General features: G+C 44.3%; 1 pseudogene; it reads right to left on the reverse strand.

Annotated features, from left to right (window-relative positions):
- Nucleotides 1–1,788: 1,788 nt before the first annotated feature.
- LOC103595646 lies at nt 1,789–11,066 on the reverse strand (annotated as a pseudogene).
- Between the last annotated feature and the right edge of the window lie 1,606 nt (nt 11,067–12,672).

Consider the following 12,672-nt stretch of genomic DNA (forward strand, 5'->3'; position numbering starts at 1 on the left):
TTTTTAAAAAAAAAAAAAAAAAAAAAAAAGTGGAATGCTGGGGGCTGGCCTGTGGCTCACTCGGTAGAGTGCGGTGCTGATAACACCAAGGCCACGGGTTCGGATCCCATATAGGGATGGCCGGTTCGCTCACTGGCTGAGCGTGGTGCTGACAACACCAAGTCGAGGGTTAAGATCCCCTTACCGGTCATCTTTTAAAAAAAAAAAAAAAAAAAAAAAGGGGAATGCTGGGGGCAGGGGGGGGGGGGGGGGGGGTCGATTAATGGGTACAGTTTCAGTTGTGCAAGATACAGTACTGGTTGCACACAATGTGAAGGTGTTTAACATTACTGAACTACACACTTAAAATGGTTAAGATGGTAAATTTCATATTATGTGTATTTTATCACAATTAAACATTTTAATAGTATTTTCTAATGAAAAATCCTCCCAAGGGTAAGATTAGTGAGACTCACACAGGGAAGAGTTCATTAGGCAGAACTCAAGTAATCCGTGATCCCTGGAATAATGTTTTTTTGACTCCATGCAATCTTTTGAATTTACTCAAACCTAAAATGACCCCTTCTGAATTTCTTCCATCAGCAGTGCTGAAACACACATAGTGAGTTTTGTCCCTTTGTACACATTTGAGAGAACTGACACCTTCCCCTTCCTTCAGAAGTCCTCAGAATTACAGGATCTGGGCGTCTGAGTCAAGGCAAACTGATACATTGCCTTGCAGCTTCTTTAATTCAGAAGGCCCTGGCATGGCTGAGAAACATGTTGAGTAATACTAGTATTAGGGTTGCCAACTGGTCCTCGCTTGCATGAGGCTTTCCCAATTTTAGCACTGAAAGTCCCATGTCCCAGGAACCCCTCAGCTCAATACAAACCGAGCTTATAAGACTGGTCATCTTTCTGCTATTCCTAAATCTTAGGAAAACAAACAGGTGGAAAGTAGAGGAAGGAGGAGAAAAAGGACGAGAAAAGTAGAGAGAACATAATGGAAAAGAGAAAGGTGTGTATTGGTATGGGTGACTTTTGATGACCCTCAGTGGTTGCCACGGATTACTGGCTCTTGCTTGAGCTTATTATTATTACTGTGGGTGTGATTGCCACCAGGATTACTAGTGTAATAACAAAAATCAACACTTTGAACACATGTACACAGCACCACGCTAGTGTTTTACAAGTACTATGTCATTTCTTTCTAATTATAAGCCTATAAGGTACATATTATTATCTCTATTATAGTAAGAAGCCCCAATGAAGAGTTAACTTATGCTTTCTCAGGTCTAGAGAAAGATGCTAGAAAGTTACCTTGACCAGCCTTAAGAGGATAAATTTTTGGAGTATTAAAGGTCACTCTTCCTCTGGAGATTAGCAAGGTAGCTGCAGTTGAAGTGTGAGCTGGTTGCTCTGTTGTTCAGAAAAAGAGTATGATCGAAACCTTTTTAGGGGCTGGGGCTCCTAGAAGCAACAAGGGCAGCGACCCTTAGAAGCTCTATTATGATGGAAAAGAGATGTATTGAGACCCTTTGTGCTTTAAGAATTGACAAGGGGGCTGCCAGACCCGTGGTTATATGTCCCCAGGGAAGGAAAGGGAACAGAGGTGGCCCTGCAGGATGGCTAATCCAAAGTGCCGAGCTCTAAGAAACTAAAGCCCTGGAAACCCAAGCAAGGAGTCACCCACAGCTGGACCAAGTCCTGAGGAAGCGGATCATCCTCCCTCAGAGATCGACAGCAGCTGACCCGGGAACCTGGATCTGTAGAACCACTTGGTTTGATGGGACCGTGTAGGACCATCTGTCAACAGTGACACCCTGTGGCAGTAAGAAGCAAAGGCAGTAGCCAGCTAGGCCTCCAGGCTCCTAGCTGGAACTAGAAAGTCCAAATGACCCATTCTTCCCTCCCTTTTTGAATTAACTGCACCTCAGGGCACTGAGGCCATGAGGCGAGGTTTGCCGATATGGGACCACCAAAGGCCTGATGCAGCTGACTTGATGTTGAAATGGCTGGAGACCCCCGGACTAGGCTGCTCTATACTCTCTCTTAAACCTGCTTCCTAACTTATTTCCCCCAGTGCTGAATTCGGGAAGGTGGATAATTTATATTAGACTCACATGATGAGAGCAAAAGCTACTAGATTTAGTGGAAAAATTGAGGTTGAGAAGGCCATTTTGGGGGATGCAATTTCGCAGTCAAACAAGATATTTACAGCCCCCCTCCAGGAAGCCTTCCTTGATCCTTAATCCTGAAGTAGGCTTTCTTGTAACAATCGATGCTTTCCCAGTCGTAGGCGTGAACACGCAAATGTAATCTGCTCATTTGTCTAGCTTCCCTAATAGACTTTAAACTTGTGGAAAGCGGGGACAATGTTCTGTTCACCATTGTATCCCCACTGCTGTGTACGTGGTGAAGCCCAAAGGAGGTCTGGGAATCATTAAAGAATTTTTTCCCTTTAGTGTCTGATGCTGTGTTCTTTTTAGCTAGTATCTGCAGTTTGGAAGGCTGTGGATCTCTAGCTGGAATTGTGAACTTGAGTTTTGAGAGTTCAAATAGGCTGCTTCCACCTGCCCTGGGCTGGGTGTTTATGCTACTAACTTTTCCTAAAAACTGTACTCCACATTACAAAATGCAACTATTTGGCTTACTAAAAGCTTTCAGCAATGATACAGAAGAGAAATACATTCAGATATCATAAATCGCTTTTTTTTTTTACCATAGCCAACATTTCAGTAAACATTTCATGACTGGTTTGGAGAAAAGATCTGGTTTTATGATTCCTAATGCCTTCTCCAAGGGTGAATACACCCTTTCCAAAGAACAGAGAAGGAAGCTGAATAATAAAATCATATGGTAAACATTGTCACAAGAGAATTCCACTTGAAACTTAAAGGAAATAGTTTGCATAAAGATGTATTTCCTTATGCAAAGGCAGAGTACACATTGGAAGTCTAACCTAAGAGCCCCATATAGGGCCGGCCCGGTGGCGCACTGCTACAGTGCACCGCTTGGGAGCACGGTGGCGCTCCCGCCGAGGGTTTGGATCCCACATACAGACCGGTTCCCGCTCACTGGCTGAGCGAGGTGTGGGAGCAACACCGAGGGTTGCGATCCCGTTGCCGGTCCTGGTCCGGTACGGGCGCGACACTGAGGGTTGCGATCTGTTGCCGGACACGAAAAAAGACAAAAAAAGGAAAAAAATAAATAAAAAAAAAAAAAAGACAAAAAAAGGAAAAAAATAAATAAAAAAAAAAAAAAGACAAAAAAAGGAAAAAAATAAATAAAAAAAAAAAAAAGACAAAAAAAGGAAAAAAATAAATAAAAAAAAAAAAAAGACAAAAAAAGGAAAAAAATAAATAAAAAAAAAAAAAAGACAAAAAAAGGAAAAAAATAAATAAAAAAAAAAAAAAGACAAAAAAAGGAAAAAAATAAATAAAAAAAAAAAAAAGACAAAAAAAGGAAAAAAATAAATAAAAAAAAAAAAAAGACAAAAAAAGGAAAAAAATAAATAAAAAAAAAAAAAAGACAAAAAAAGGAAAAAAATAAATAAATAAATAAGAGCCCCATATAGATTTAAAAAAAAAAGTCAATTACTCTATAATGGATTATGAAAAGGAATTCAGACATATTCGGAGCCCTTAACTTATGAGGCCAGTTTCACGGAAAATTCTACCTTCCATTTTAGAGACAGAACACTGGGCTAGGTAAGCGGCATGTCTGACCCAGTGTGGAATTTCTTATGATTTTTATACTCCCTCAAGCCCCACACGGATGGATACTGAGTTGAAGCTTAACCAGTAGCCACTGACCCTTAATGATGTCATCAAGCTCAGCTCTGGGAGCTGGCATTGCAGAACCCCAGGTGAGGGGTGGGAACCCCAGAATGTGGAGATGGGAACAGAGTTATTTCTATCCCCTTGTTTGGTACTCATCCCCTTCAAAGTCCTGTCCCTGGACTTAAAACTTAGTTCCCAGTTAGTCATCAGGAAACCATGAGAAATGAGTTTCTAAGATATTTCTGATTATCTCTTTACGCTGATGTTTGGAAGAAAAGGGCAATGGATATGATAAAGCAAGGGCTAGATCTTTTTTGAATCTGAGTGAACTGATTAAGCACATAGCAAGGAGCACTCTCACTAGCTGAACTCTTAAGAATGACATTCCTAGGGACTGGAGTGAACTCAAAGAAAGGTGAGCTTGTGGACAGACTGTATACAAGGGACATGGGGTCCTGAAAGAGTCTGTTTTATGGCACAGCAGAACACAAAGGGTAATGTGGCCTCACATTCTGTTTCGTTTTTCTATGTATCCCCTCTTCCCTCCCTGGGAAACCCCAGTAATAGAAGTCTCATTCAACCAAATAGCTGTTTCTATCCAACCATTATGTGAGTTGCACTTTTCTGCTCATTGAACAGCAAACTGGCTTTCCTCCTCTTTGTTCTCCTTTCTGCCTACAGGGTGATTTTCTTCTCTTTGTTTTGCAGGGCCGATAGTTCAAACACAGTGCTCCAGTGATTATACCCACTCCAAGGGCAACAATAATAATGTCAAGGATGGGGGCCGGCCCGGTGGCGCACTGAATAAGTGCGCTGCTTAGGAAGCGCGGCGGCGCTCCCGCCCGAGGGTTCGGATCCCACATACAGACCGGTTCCCGCTCACTGGCTGAGCGAGGCGCGGGAGCAGCCCCGAGGGTTGCAATCCCGTTGCCGGTCCCCGGTCCGGTACGGGGGCAACACTCAGGGTTGCGATCCGTTGCCAGACATGAAAAAGACAAAAGACAAAAAAAAAAATAATAATAATAATAATAATAATGTCAAGGATGGTAGAGCTGATTCCTTTAACCAGTCCTGTCAAGTACAAAAGACAGAGAACTGGGAGAGTTTGAGGGCAAGAGAATCATCCCACCCCAGTCGACCAAGGCCATTTCTCAGTCTCAACACCCCCTAGCCCAGTAAACTCTTTCTTTTTCTCATGCCTGGATAAGAATCTCAAACCCCTGGGGGATTTCCATTCCGGGCCTGCCAACAGGGCAGCAGCAGTCACCTTGAACAGTAACAGCAATGTCTTTGCTGGCAGAGCCCAGCTGATTAGTGGCCGTGCAGCAGTAGGTTCCAGCGTGGTTGTGGGTTGCCTTCTGTGGCACTTCAAGGTCGAAGATCACACCATTCCGGTTACACACCAATGCTGGAGCTGGGTTTCCCTTTGGGACACAAGCAAGCATCTGCTCCATTCCTTCTACCTACCTCTGGTTGCCAGGGCAACCAGATTCCTCTAACCGTGGTTTGTCTGCAAAAGAGACCCCCAAGTGTACCACACACCTCCTTACCTTCATGCTCGGCTCCCTCCTCCTCCCCTACCCCAAATGCTGTCCCCTCCACTCGACAGCTTTCTTTCCCAAGAGGAAGACTATCAGTTCCCTGCTTTGAGCCAACTCTTCTTTCCTCCCTTCCCTATGGGCAAGGAGTCTGAGATGCAACCTAGGGTATTTTTATGGATTCAGACTAAATGATCACACTACTCTGTCAATGGTGGCTCTGGGGACCCTGCTTCCCATCTTTGCTTCTCAATGGGTGAGGAGCTAAGTAGGGGTGAACTCAAAGACGAGGATTTTCATACTTTTCAAAATACAATTTTTACATGGGATTTTTGGAAATCTCTCTCCTCAGCATAAGCTCCAGCTATCACTTCCTATGTTCTCCTCCGCCATAGGCCGAGGAGAACAACTAATGCCTCAACTAATGCCTGATCACTTTAGCCACGTCCCTTTCTGTTCCCAATTCCCCCCTCATCTTTTTCCCCACTCATTTTCCTGGGGATAAGGCAATCTTGGAGAGTACAGTGGACTGAATTGTGTCCCCTCAAAGTTTAATGTGTTGGAGGCTTGGTCCCCACCATGACAGTGTTAAGAAGGTGGGAAATCCTATTATGGTAATTGAAAGGTGGGGCCTTGAAGAGGTGATTAAGTTGAAGGTTTAATGGTGGTCATCAGCATGGTTCTGAGGGCTTTAAAAGAAGAGCACCTGAGAAGTTCTCTGTCTCTGCTCAGCCATTTCTCAATGTGATCCCTGCCATCACTAAAGTCACCACCAAAGAAAGCCTTCATCAGATGTGTTCCCTGGATTTCAGACTGAAACTGTAAGTAATAAATTTTGTTTTCTTATAAATTACCCAGTTCCAGGTGTTTTGTTATAAGGAACAAAAATGGACTAATACAAGAGCTTTCATTTTTATTTTCTCCTCAGATTTTTTTTTTTTTTTTTTTTTGAGAAGAATGTGGCAACTCTAATAATGAAGCTACTGGCCAAGAGGATCTCTGGAAAGGGGACACTAATAATTCTTGTTTTGACAAAAAAGATCAGGCCTCTACTCACATAAGACATGTAGCTGGATCACAGTAGTCTTAATCAACTGCTGACCCTGTACCTCTAAAGAGGCCTCGCAGGAGAAATTTCGGCCATCATCTTTATCCCTGGCAGTAAGTAGAAGCCAGGAAGGCTCCCCAGGTGAAGGGTGGTCTGGGGCTCCCTGAAGCCGAAGAGTAGGGCTGGGTGATGCTAATACGTGCCCTGAGCAGGTCATATTAACTTCTGTTCCTGCCAAGGGGTATGAACCTTCTATCTCCAGGACCAGTGGAGGAAAGTCTATAAGGAAAGGAAAAAGAGAACCAAACACATTTCTCAGAACTGACAACCATTTCTGTACTCTTGCTACTTGTGGTATCCCTTGGGGAGGTAGACATCAAGGGAAAGACTTTGGATACCATTACTGCTTCTGTAAAAGATGAATAAAAGGAGCAATAAGGTGGTTTGAGGATTTGAGAGCTTCTCTTACAACAAATACAGCATGCACACATTTGGCTATGTGCAAGGAAAACAATATCTTTTCATCTTACAGATTTCCTCCTCACCTAAAATAATTGTTCCGAGGAAGAAGTTCAAGCATCCACAATCACTCTGTAAGCAAGATGTTCTAAGGAAACTGAGGGTGAAAGCTGGATAGAGCTACTGTGGCAATGCACGCCCCAACCTTCCTGCACTTATCAGAGAAAGACAAAGACTAATGTTTACTTGAGAGTGTACGTAGGAAAGGTTAGCATGGATACCCTCAGTCAAATCAACAACCCATTACTGTATAAGTTTTCAACAGCAGAGAACCCACATGGGGAAGGGAAGAGGCAGATCACTTACTGTAGACATGCACTGGCTCTCTTATTTTCTTTTCCATTGGACCCAGACATACAAAGCAGGACAGCTCCTGATCACCAGACTCCATGGCCCGAATGGTGGCATTGGCCCATGCTGTGTCCCCATCCCAGGAGAGGAAGGGGCTCAGCTCCTGGTCTCCCAGGAACATATATGGACATAACTTCTTTGGCTGGAAACACATCAGCCACCTCACAGCTCACGTCTCTGCCATCCCAACCTCCATAAGTGAAGAGAACCAGATCTGGGGCCTCTGAGAGAATTCTGCCAAGAAGTAAGGAAAAGGAAAGAAAGGAGAAAAGCCATGATAAATCATGTGTCATGTAGGACCCCACAAAAAATAAAGGTCTCTTTCCCCCAGTGTTACTGTTTGAATGTGTCCCCCTAGAAGTATGTTTTGGGAACTTAATCTCCAATGCAACAGTGTTGGGATGTGGGGCCGAATGAGAGATGTCATAGCAGCACAAAATGGACTAAGACACCCAGGGTGAGGTTAAAGCCCATGCAGGGGTGGAGCTCAATTACCATCACACCCTCACCCTAAACCCTGTGGGAACTTAGTCCTAAAGGCCAAGGCAAGATGAGCAAAATGAGCCCTGGGATTCCTTCCACACCTGGGCTCTGACTCACCAAAGATCTGGATTACCATGATGGCTGAGCTGCCATGAAAGAGCCCTCCACCTTGTGAACTCAAATTCTGTTCTTCGTGGCAGGGGAAACTGCTCCTGTCATTCTCCTTTTGGGCTCTGACACTGATGATGATCTCAGCTCTTTGGGAGGCCACAGCCAAGCTCACAAAGTTCTCTCTATACAGTTCTTGGTTACCCTGGAGAGGGTAAGAGTGAGGTTTTCCAAGGGTGCTACACTGGGCACGTGGCACTTCACTGTAAATGCTTCATCCACAGCCACCCAGGCAGGCTGCAGCTCCAGGATCACCTGCTCTGGTGGCTCTTTAAAAGAAAAAGGCAGGGCTTGATGAAAGAGAGCTACCCACCTCTCTAGAAAGAAATGGCATAGGACAGGAAGCCTGAGATAATACAAATCACAGAAGGTGACTGCTATCCTCAAACCACCTGATGAACAGTGTCAGCTTTCTGGCATCCCTGTCCTAGATGGGACAAGTTAGCCTTCTGGTTCTTCTGTTCATCAAAGGTGGCTAGAGCCATACTCAAGAAATGTGACTGTTGAGGGGAGGGTCCCTTGCTTTGATTGTTGCTGACATTCTCGGGAGCTTTTATCTCTTACCAGAGGTGCTTCAGAGGCATGAGCAGCTTCTAAGTGGCTCCTTAGTGTCACACAAAAACTATACCCTAGCTAACCAAATTCTTACCCACAGAGATCATGCTTATCCTTACAGTCATATCTTTGCCAATGCTAACTGCTCACCTGAAAGACCTTCCTACCTACCCCATCAATTCAAATCCTAACCATTCTGCAGGAGGGCAGCTTAAAAGCCTCCTTTTTCACGGAATCTTCTCTAACGCAGCTCACAAAGATCCTCCTTTCTCCAATCCCTATTTATTCTAAGAACTTGTAGCCAATAATTCAGCACTAATTTTATACTTTTTTGGATCATTTAGATGTTAGCATCATTAGCATATGCTTCCTGTATCTGAACATATTATTCTCAAGCCCAGATGTCTGGATGCATGATATGGTCTGCTCCTAATTTAAAACTCAGAAGAGTCAAGGGTTCAGATCCCCATACCAGCCAGCTGCTAATAAATAAATAAATAAATAATAATAATAAATAAAAATTAAAAAAATACAACCCAGAAGAAAGCCTACACCAAAGAGAAACGGAAATTATTGGCTCTAGGATCTTTGCAGTACAACAGAAAAAAAAAATTTTTTTTTTCCTTTTTTTTGTCTTTTTTCGTGTCCAGCAACGGATCGCAACCCTCAGTGTCGCGCCCGTACCAGACCGGGACCGGCAATGGGATCGCAACCGTCGCGCCTGCACCTCGCTCAGCCAGTGAGCGGGAACCAGTCTGTATGTGGGATCCGAACCCACCGGGCCGGCCCCAACAGAAAATTTTTTTAAGGGCCCTAATTCTCTCCCCTAAATGAAATCTGTTTATTTTTATTGTTTTCAATTAGCAATAATTGTGCCTTGAATAAACCTCATTGGCTATGGCACTGCCACTGTGCAAAGCTCTTCACCTAGTAAAACATAGTCATGTTTCCTCACTCCTTCGTTCCTCCCCAGCCCTCAGCTCCACTCACAATACACAGTGATGTCAAGTCTTGTGTCCTTTTGGATCCCTGCACAAGAGAAGAAGCACTGCAGGATGGAATTCTCTGTGATCTCCTCTAGGAGAAACTCCTTCCACTGAAGCCTTTTGCCCACCTGGGTTTTCTTTAAGAAAGTCTCAATTCCACTGTGTCCTGGGTCTGGACAGCTGGTGCTGCAGTTGACCATTAGGGACTGTCCAAACTTCACTAGGGCCTGATTTGGCCAAACAGAAACTTCAAATAGCTCTTCTGTAGCCCCTGAAATGAATCACATATGCCAAAAACTCCTGTGAGGACCACGAGATCCAAACAAAACATAGAGCCTATTCTATCTAGTTATAAGTTAGACAGCAGAGAACCTGCCCTGAATAAAAAGGTTCAGGGGAATGGACAAGAAAAAGATCTTTAATTCACAAGTTAGACCCCCAATTCTGCCACTATTCCCTCCACCCATCTTCTTTCTTGAGATCTTGATTTCTCTATTAGTGTCACCATGGAAACTATGGATTTACTAAAAATCATGCCCAGAAAACCATTCTCTTCCTAAACTTTCAGAATTCTTAGAAGATCCCCAGGATTGGCTGCTGAGGGTCCTCATGGTGTTAGTAGACCACTGAGCAAAAGAATCTTTGTTATGTATACCTCAAAGCAATGTTTCCCTCAAACTACGGTTAAGGACTGTCTTCACCAGTATCACCTTGCAGGCTTATAAAACTGCAGATTCCAACTCTGAAGACTAGTCGATTACGAACTTGAGAACAGAGGACCTGAAAATATGCTACAGAACAAGACAAGCCTCCTGGGGACCCTTATGCACACCAGATTTTGAGAACCACTAGCCTATAGGTGACTCCCAAGGTCACTCATTTCCCATGGAACTTTCCACCTCTTCTTCTCAGAGACCATTCCATTTTGCTTTGGTGCTAAGGCAATGGATGTTTCTGGATAATTACAAGTTTAGTCTGTTAGGGAAATCCCCTCAGGTACAGTGAGAGAGACATCAGATAGATTTCAGATGCCTGATGAAGGTAAAGTGCACAGTCCCCTGAAGGCTTCCCAATAGGTCCCCTTCAGTTAGTCCATATCTACCATCCACCTCTTCTCCCAAATACCAGTCCCCTCTGGGAATACACAACTCTTGTAGCAGTGTCCCCTGCTGTGACTCCAGTTCCTTTCCTGCCATGAGGAGAATTCACTCCTTGAAACTGAGCTATGGGCCCCATCAAAATCCACAGTGAGCTATGGGCCCCATCAAGCTCATCATGACACAAAGAGTTGTCAACAAAGAAGTAAAAATATTCTCAAGAGGAGAAAGGACAGTCCTGCGGCAGCAGGGAGCCAAGCAGAAGAAGGCATATTTCTTAGGGAGCGTTCTCCCTGCTGGTCTATTAATTTGGGTTATCCTCATCACAAGCCAGATACACCTAAGGATTCCATGTCCTAGTGATCCAAGAAATAGGAATCTCTCCAAGGGACCAGATGAATGAATGCTGAAGTTTTGCCCCACTCAGGACTTCCCATCCCCTTACTGACCTGCCACCTGTGCCCCCACACATACTGGTTAAAGGAACTTTCCGAAATAGACTCACCTGGGCAATAGATCAGGGACAGCAGGGCCCAGACACCAAACAGAACCATTTTCATCCTTATAAGAAGGGCCAAAAGCTAGAGAGAAAGAAAGGAGACAGCAGTGCTGGAGAAAGTGACCCTCCCCAAAAAAGGATATAGAAAATTCCTTCTTTGATATTGTTAAAAGTGAGCCCCTGGGCCGGCCCGGTGGCGCACTGGATAGTGCGCCGCTTGGGAAGCGCGGCGGCGCTCCCGCCCGAGGGTTCGGATCCCACATACGGACCGGTTCCCGCTCACTGGCTGAGCGAGGCGCGGGAGCAACACCAAGGGTTGCAATCCCGTTGCCGGTCCCCGGTCCGGTACGGGAGCAACACTGAGGGTTGCGATCCGTTGCCGGACACGGAAAAAGACAAAAGACAAAAAAAAAAAAAAAGTCAGCCCCTTTCCTGAAATATCACATAGTCTGGAAAAATTGCAGCAAGAATATCAGCAGTGTGGGTATACTAAAAGAATGTATTGCATCTATTTATTTCAGTTTGGTTTATGTGCATAGCAAAAAGACAGGGAAAATACGATAAAAAAATGAGGGGATATTTGATTATTGAGATTCCTGTATAAGTTTGCACTGCACTTATCTTTTTACTAATGTGTGTCCATCTATTAGAATGAGTCAACAGAAGAGTGTGAGCATGTGTATGAGTCTGTTTCTGTTGCTTATAACAAAATGCCTAGAACTGGGTAATTTATAAGAAAACGAAATTTATTGCTTAGAGTTTTGGAGGCTGGGAAGTCCAAAGTCCAGGGAAAACACTGGTGAAGGCCTTCTTTGGTGGTGATTTCAGAGACACAGAGTATCACATCGTGAAAATGGCAGAGCAGAGAGAGAGAGACTCTCACATGCTCTCCTTTTAAAGCCCTCAGAACCACGTCTATGAATTAAAACATGGTCCTTACAATCTAATCACCTCTTCAAGGCCCCTTTCAATTATCGTAATAGGATTTCCCGCCCTCAACAGTTATGGTGAGGATTAAACTTCAGTGAGATTGGGGAGGGCATCCAATCTACAGCATTCCACCCCTGGCTCCCCAAAACTCATGTTCATTTCACATATGCATTCATTTCATCCCCAAAGTCTTAAGTTGTTTCAACTCAAAATTCCAAAGTTCATGGGCCAGCCCGGTGGCACACTGGATAGTGCACCGCTTGGGAAGCGCGGTGGCGCTCCCGCCGAGGGTTCAGATCCCACATACAAACCAGTTCCCGCTCACTGGCTGAGCGAGGCGTGGGAGCAACGCCGAGGGTTGCGATCCCGTTGCCGGTCCCCGGTCCGGTACGGGGGCAACACTGAGGGTTGCGATCCGTTGCCGGACACGGAAAAAGACAAAAGAAAAAGAAAAAGAAAAAAACCTGAATGTGTTATACAAGGTGATAAACCAAAGAATGATGTAATAGCATGCAATACCCAATTATTGCAATTTAGAATGTAACCTAAGGCTTTACTTAGTTGTCTTTGCACTTTTTCTTTTGTGTGTCTCCTCTATAGCCCACTTGACTTTTATGGATAAAAGTGATTAACTACCCTGAAGCAGAATCAAAGTTTGGGAATACACAGATTGAACTGGGAAGAAAGAAAAGAACGGTGGATCCTGTACAGCTCCTAAAACCTTTTATGGTACTTAA

The sequence above is a fragment of the Galeopterus variegatus genome, unplaced genomic scaffold (assembly GCF_000696425.1).
Source record: "Galeopterus variegatus unplaced genomic scaffold, G_variegatus-3.0.2 Scaffold1805, whole genome shotgun sequence".
Classification (NCBI taxonomy): Eukaryota; Metazoa; Chordata; class Mammalia; order Dermoptera; family Cynocephalidae; genus Galeopterus; species Galeopterus variegatus.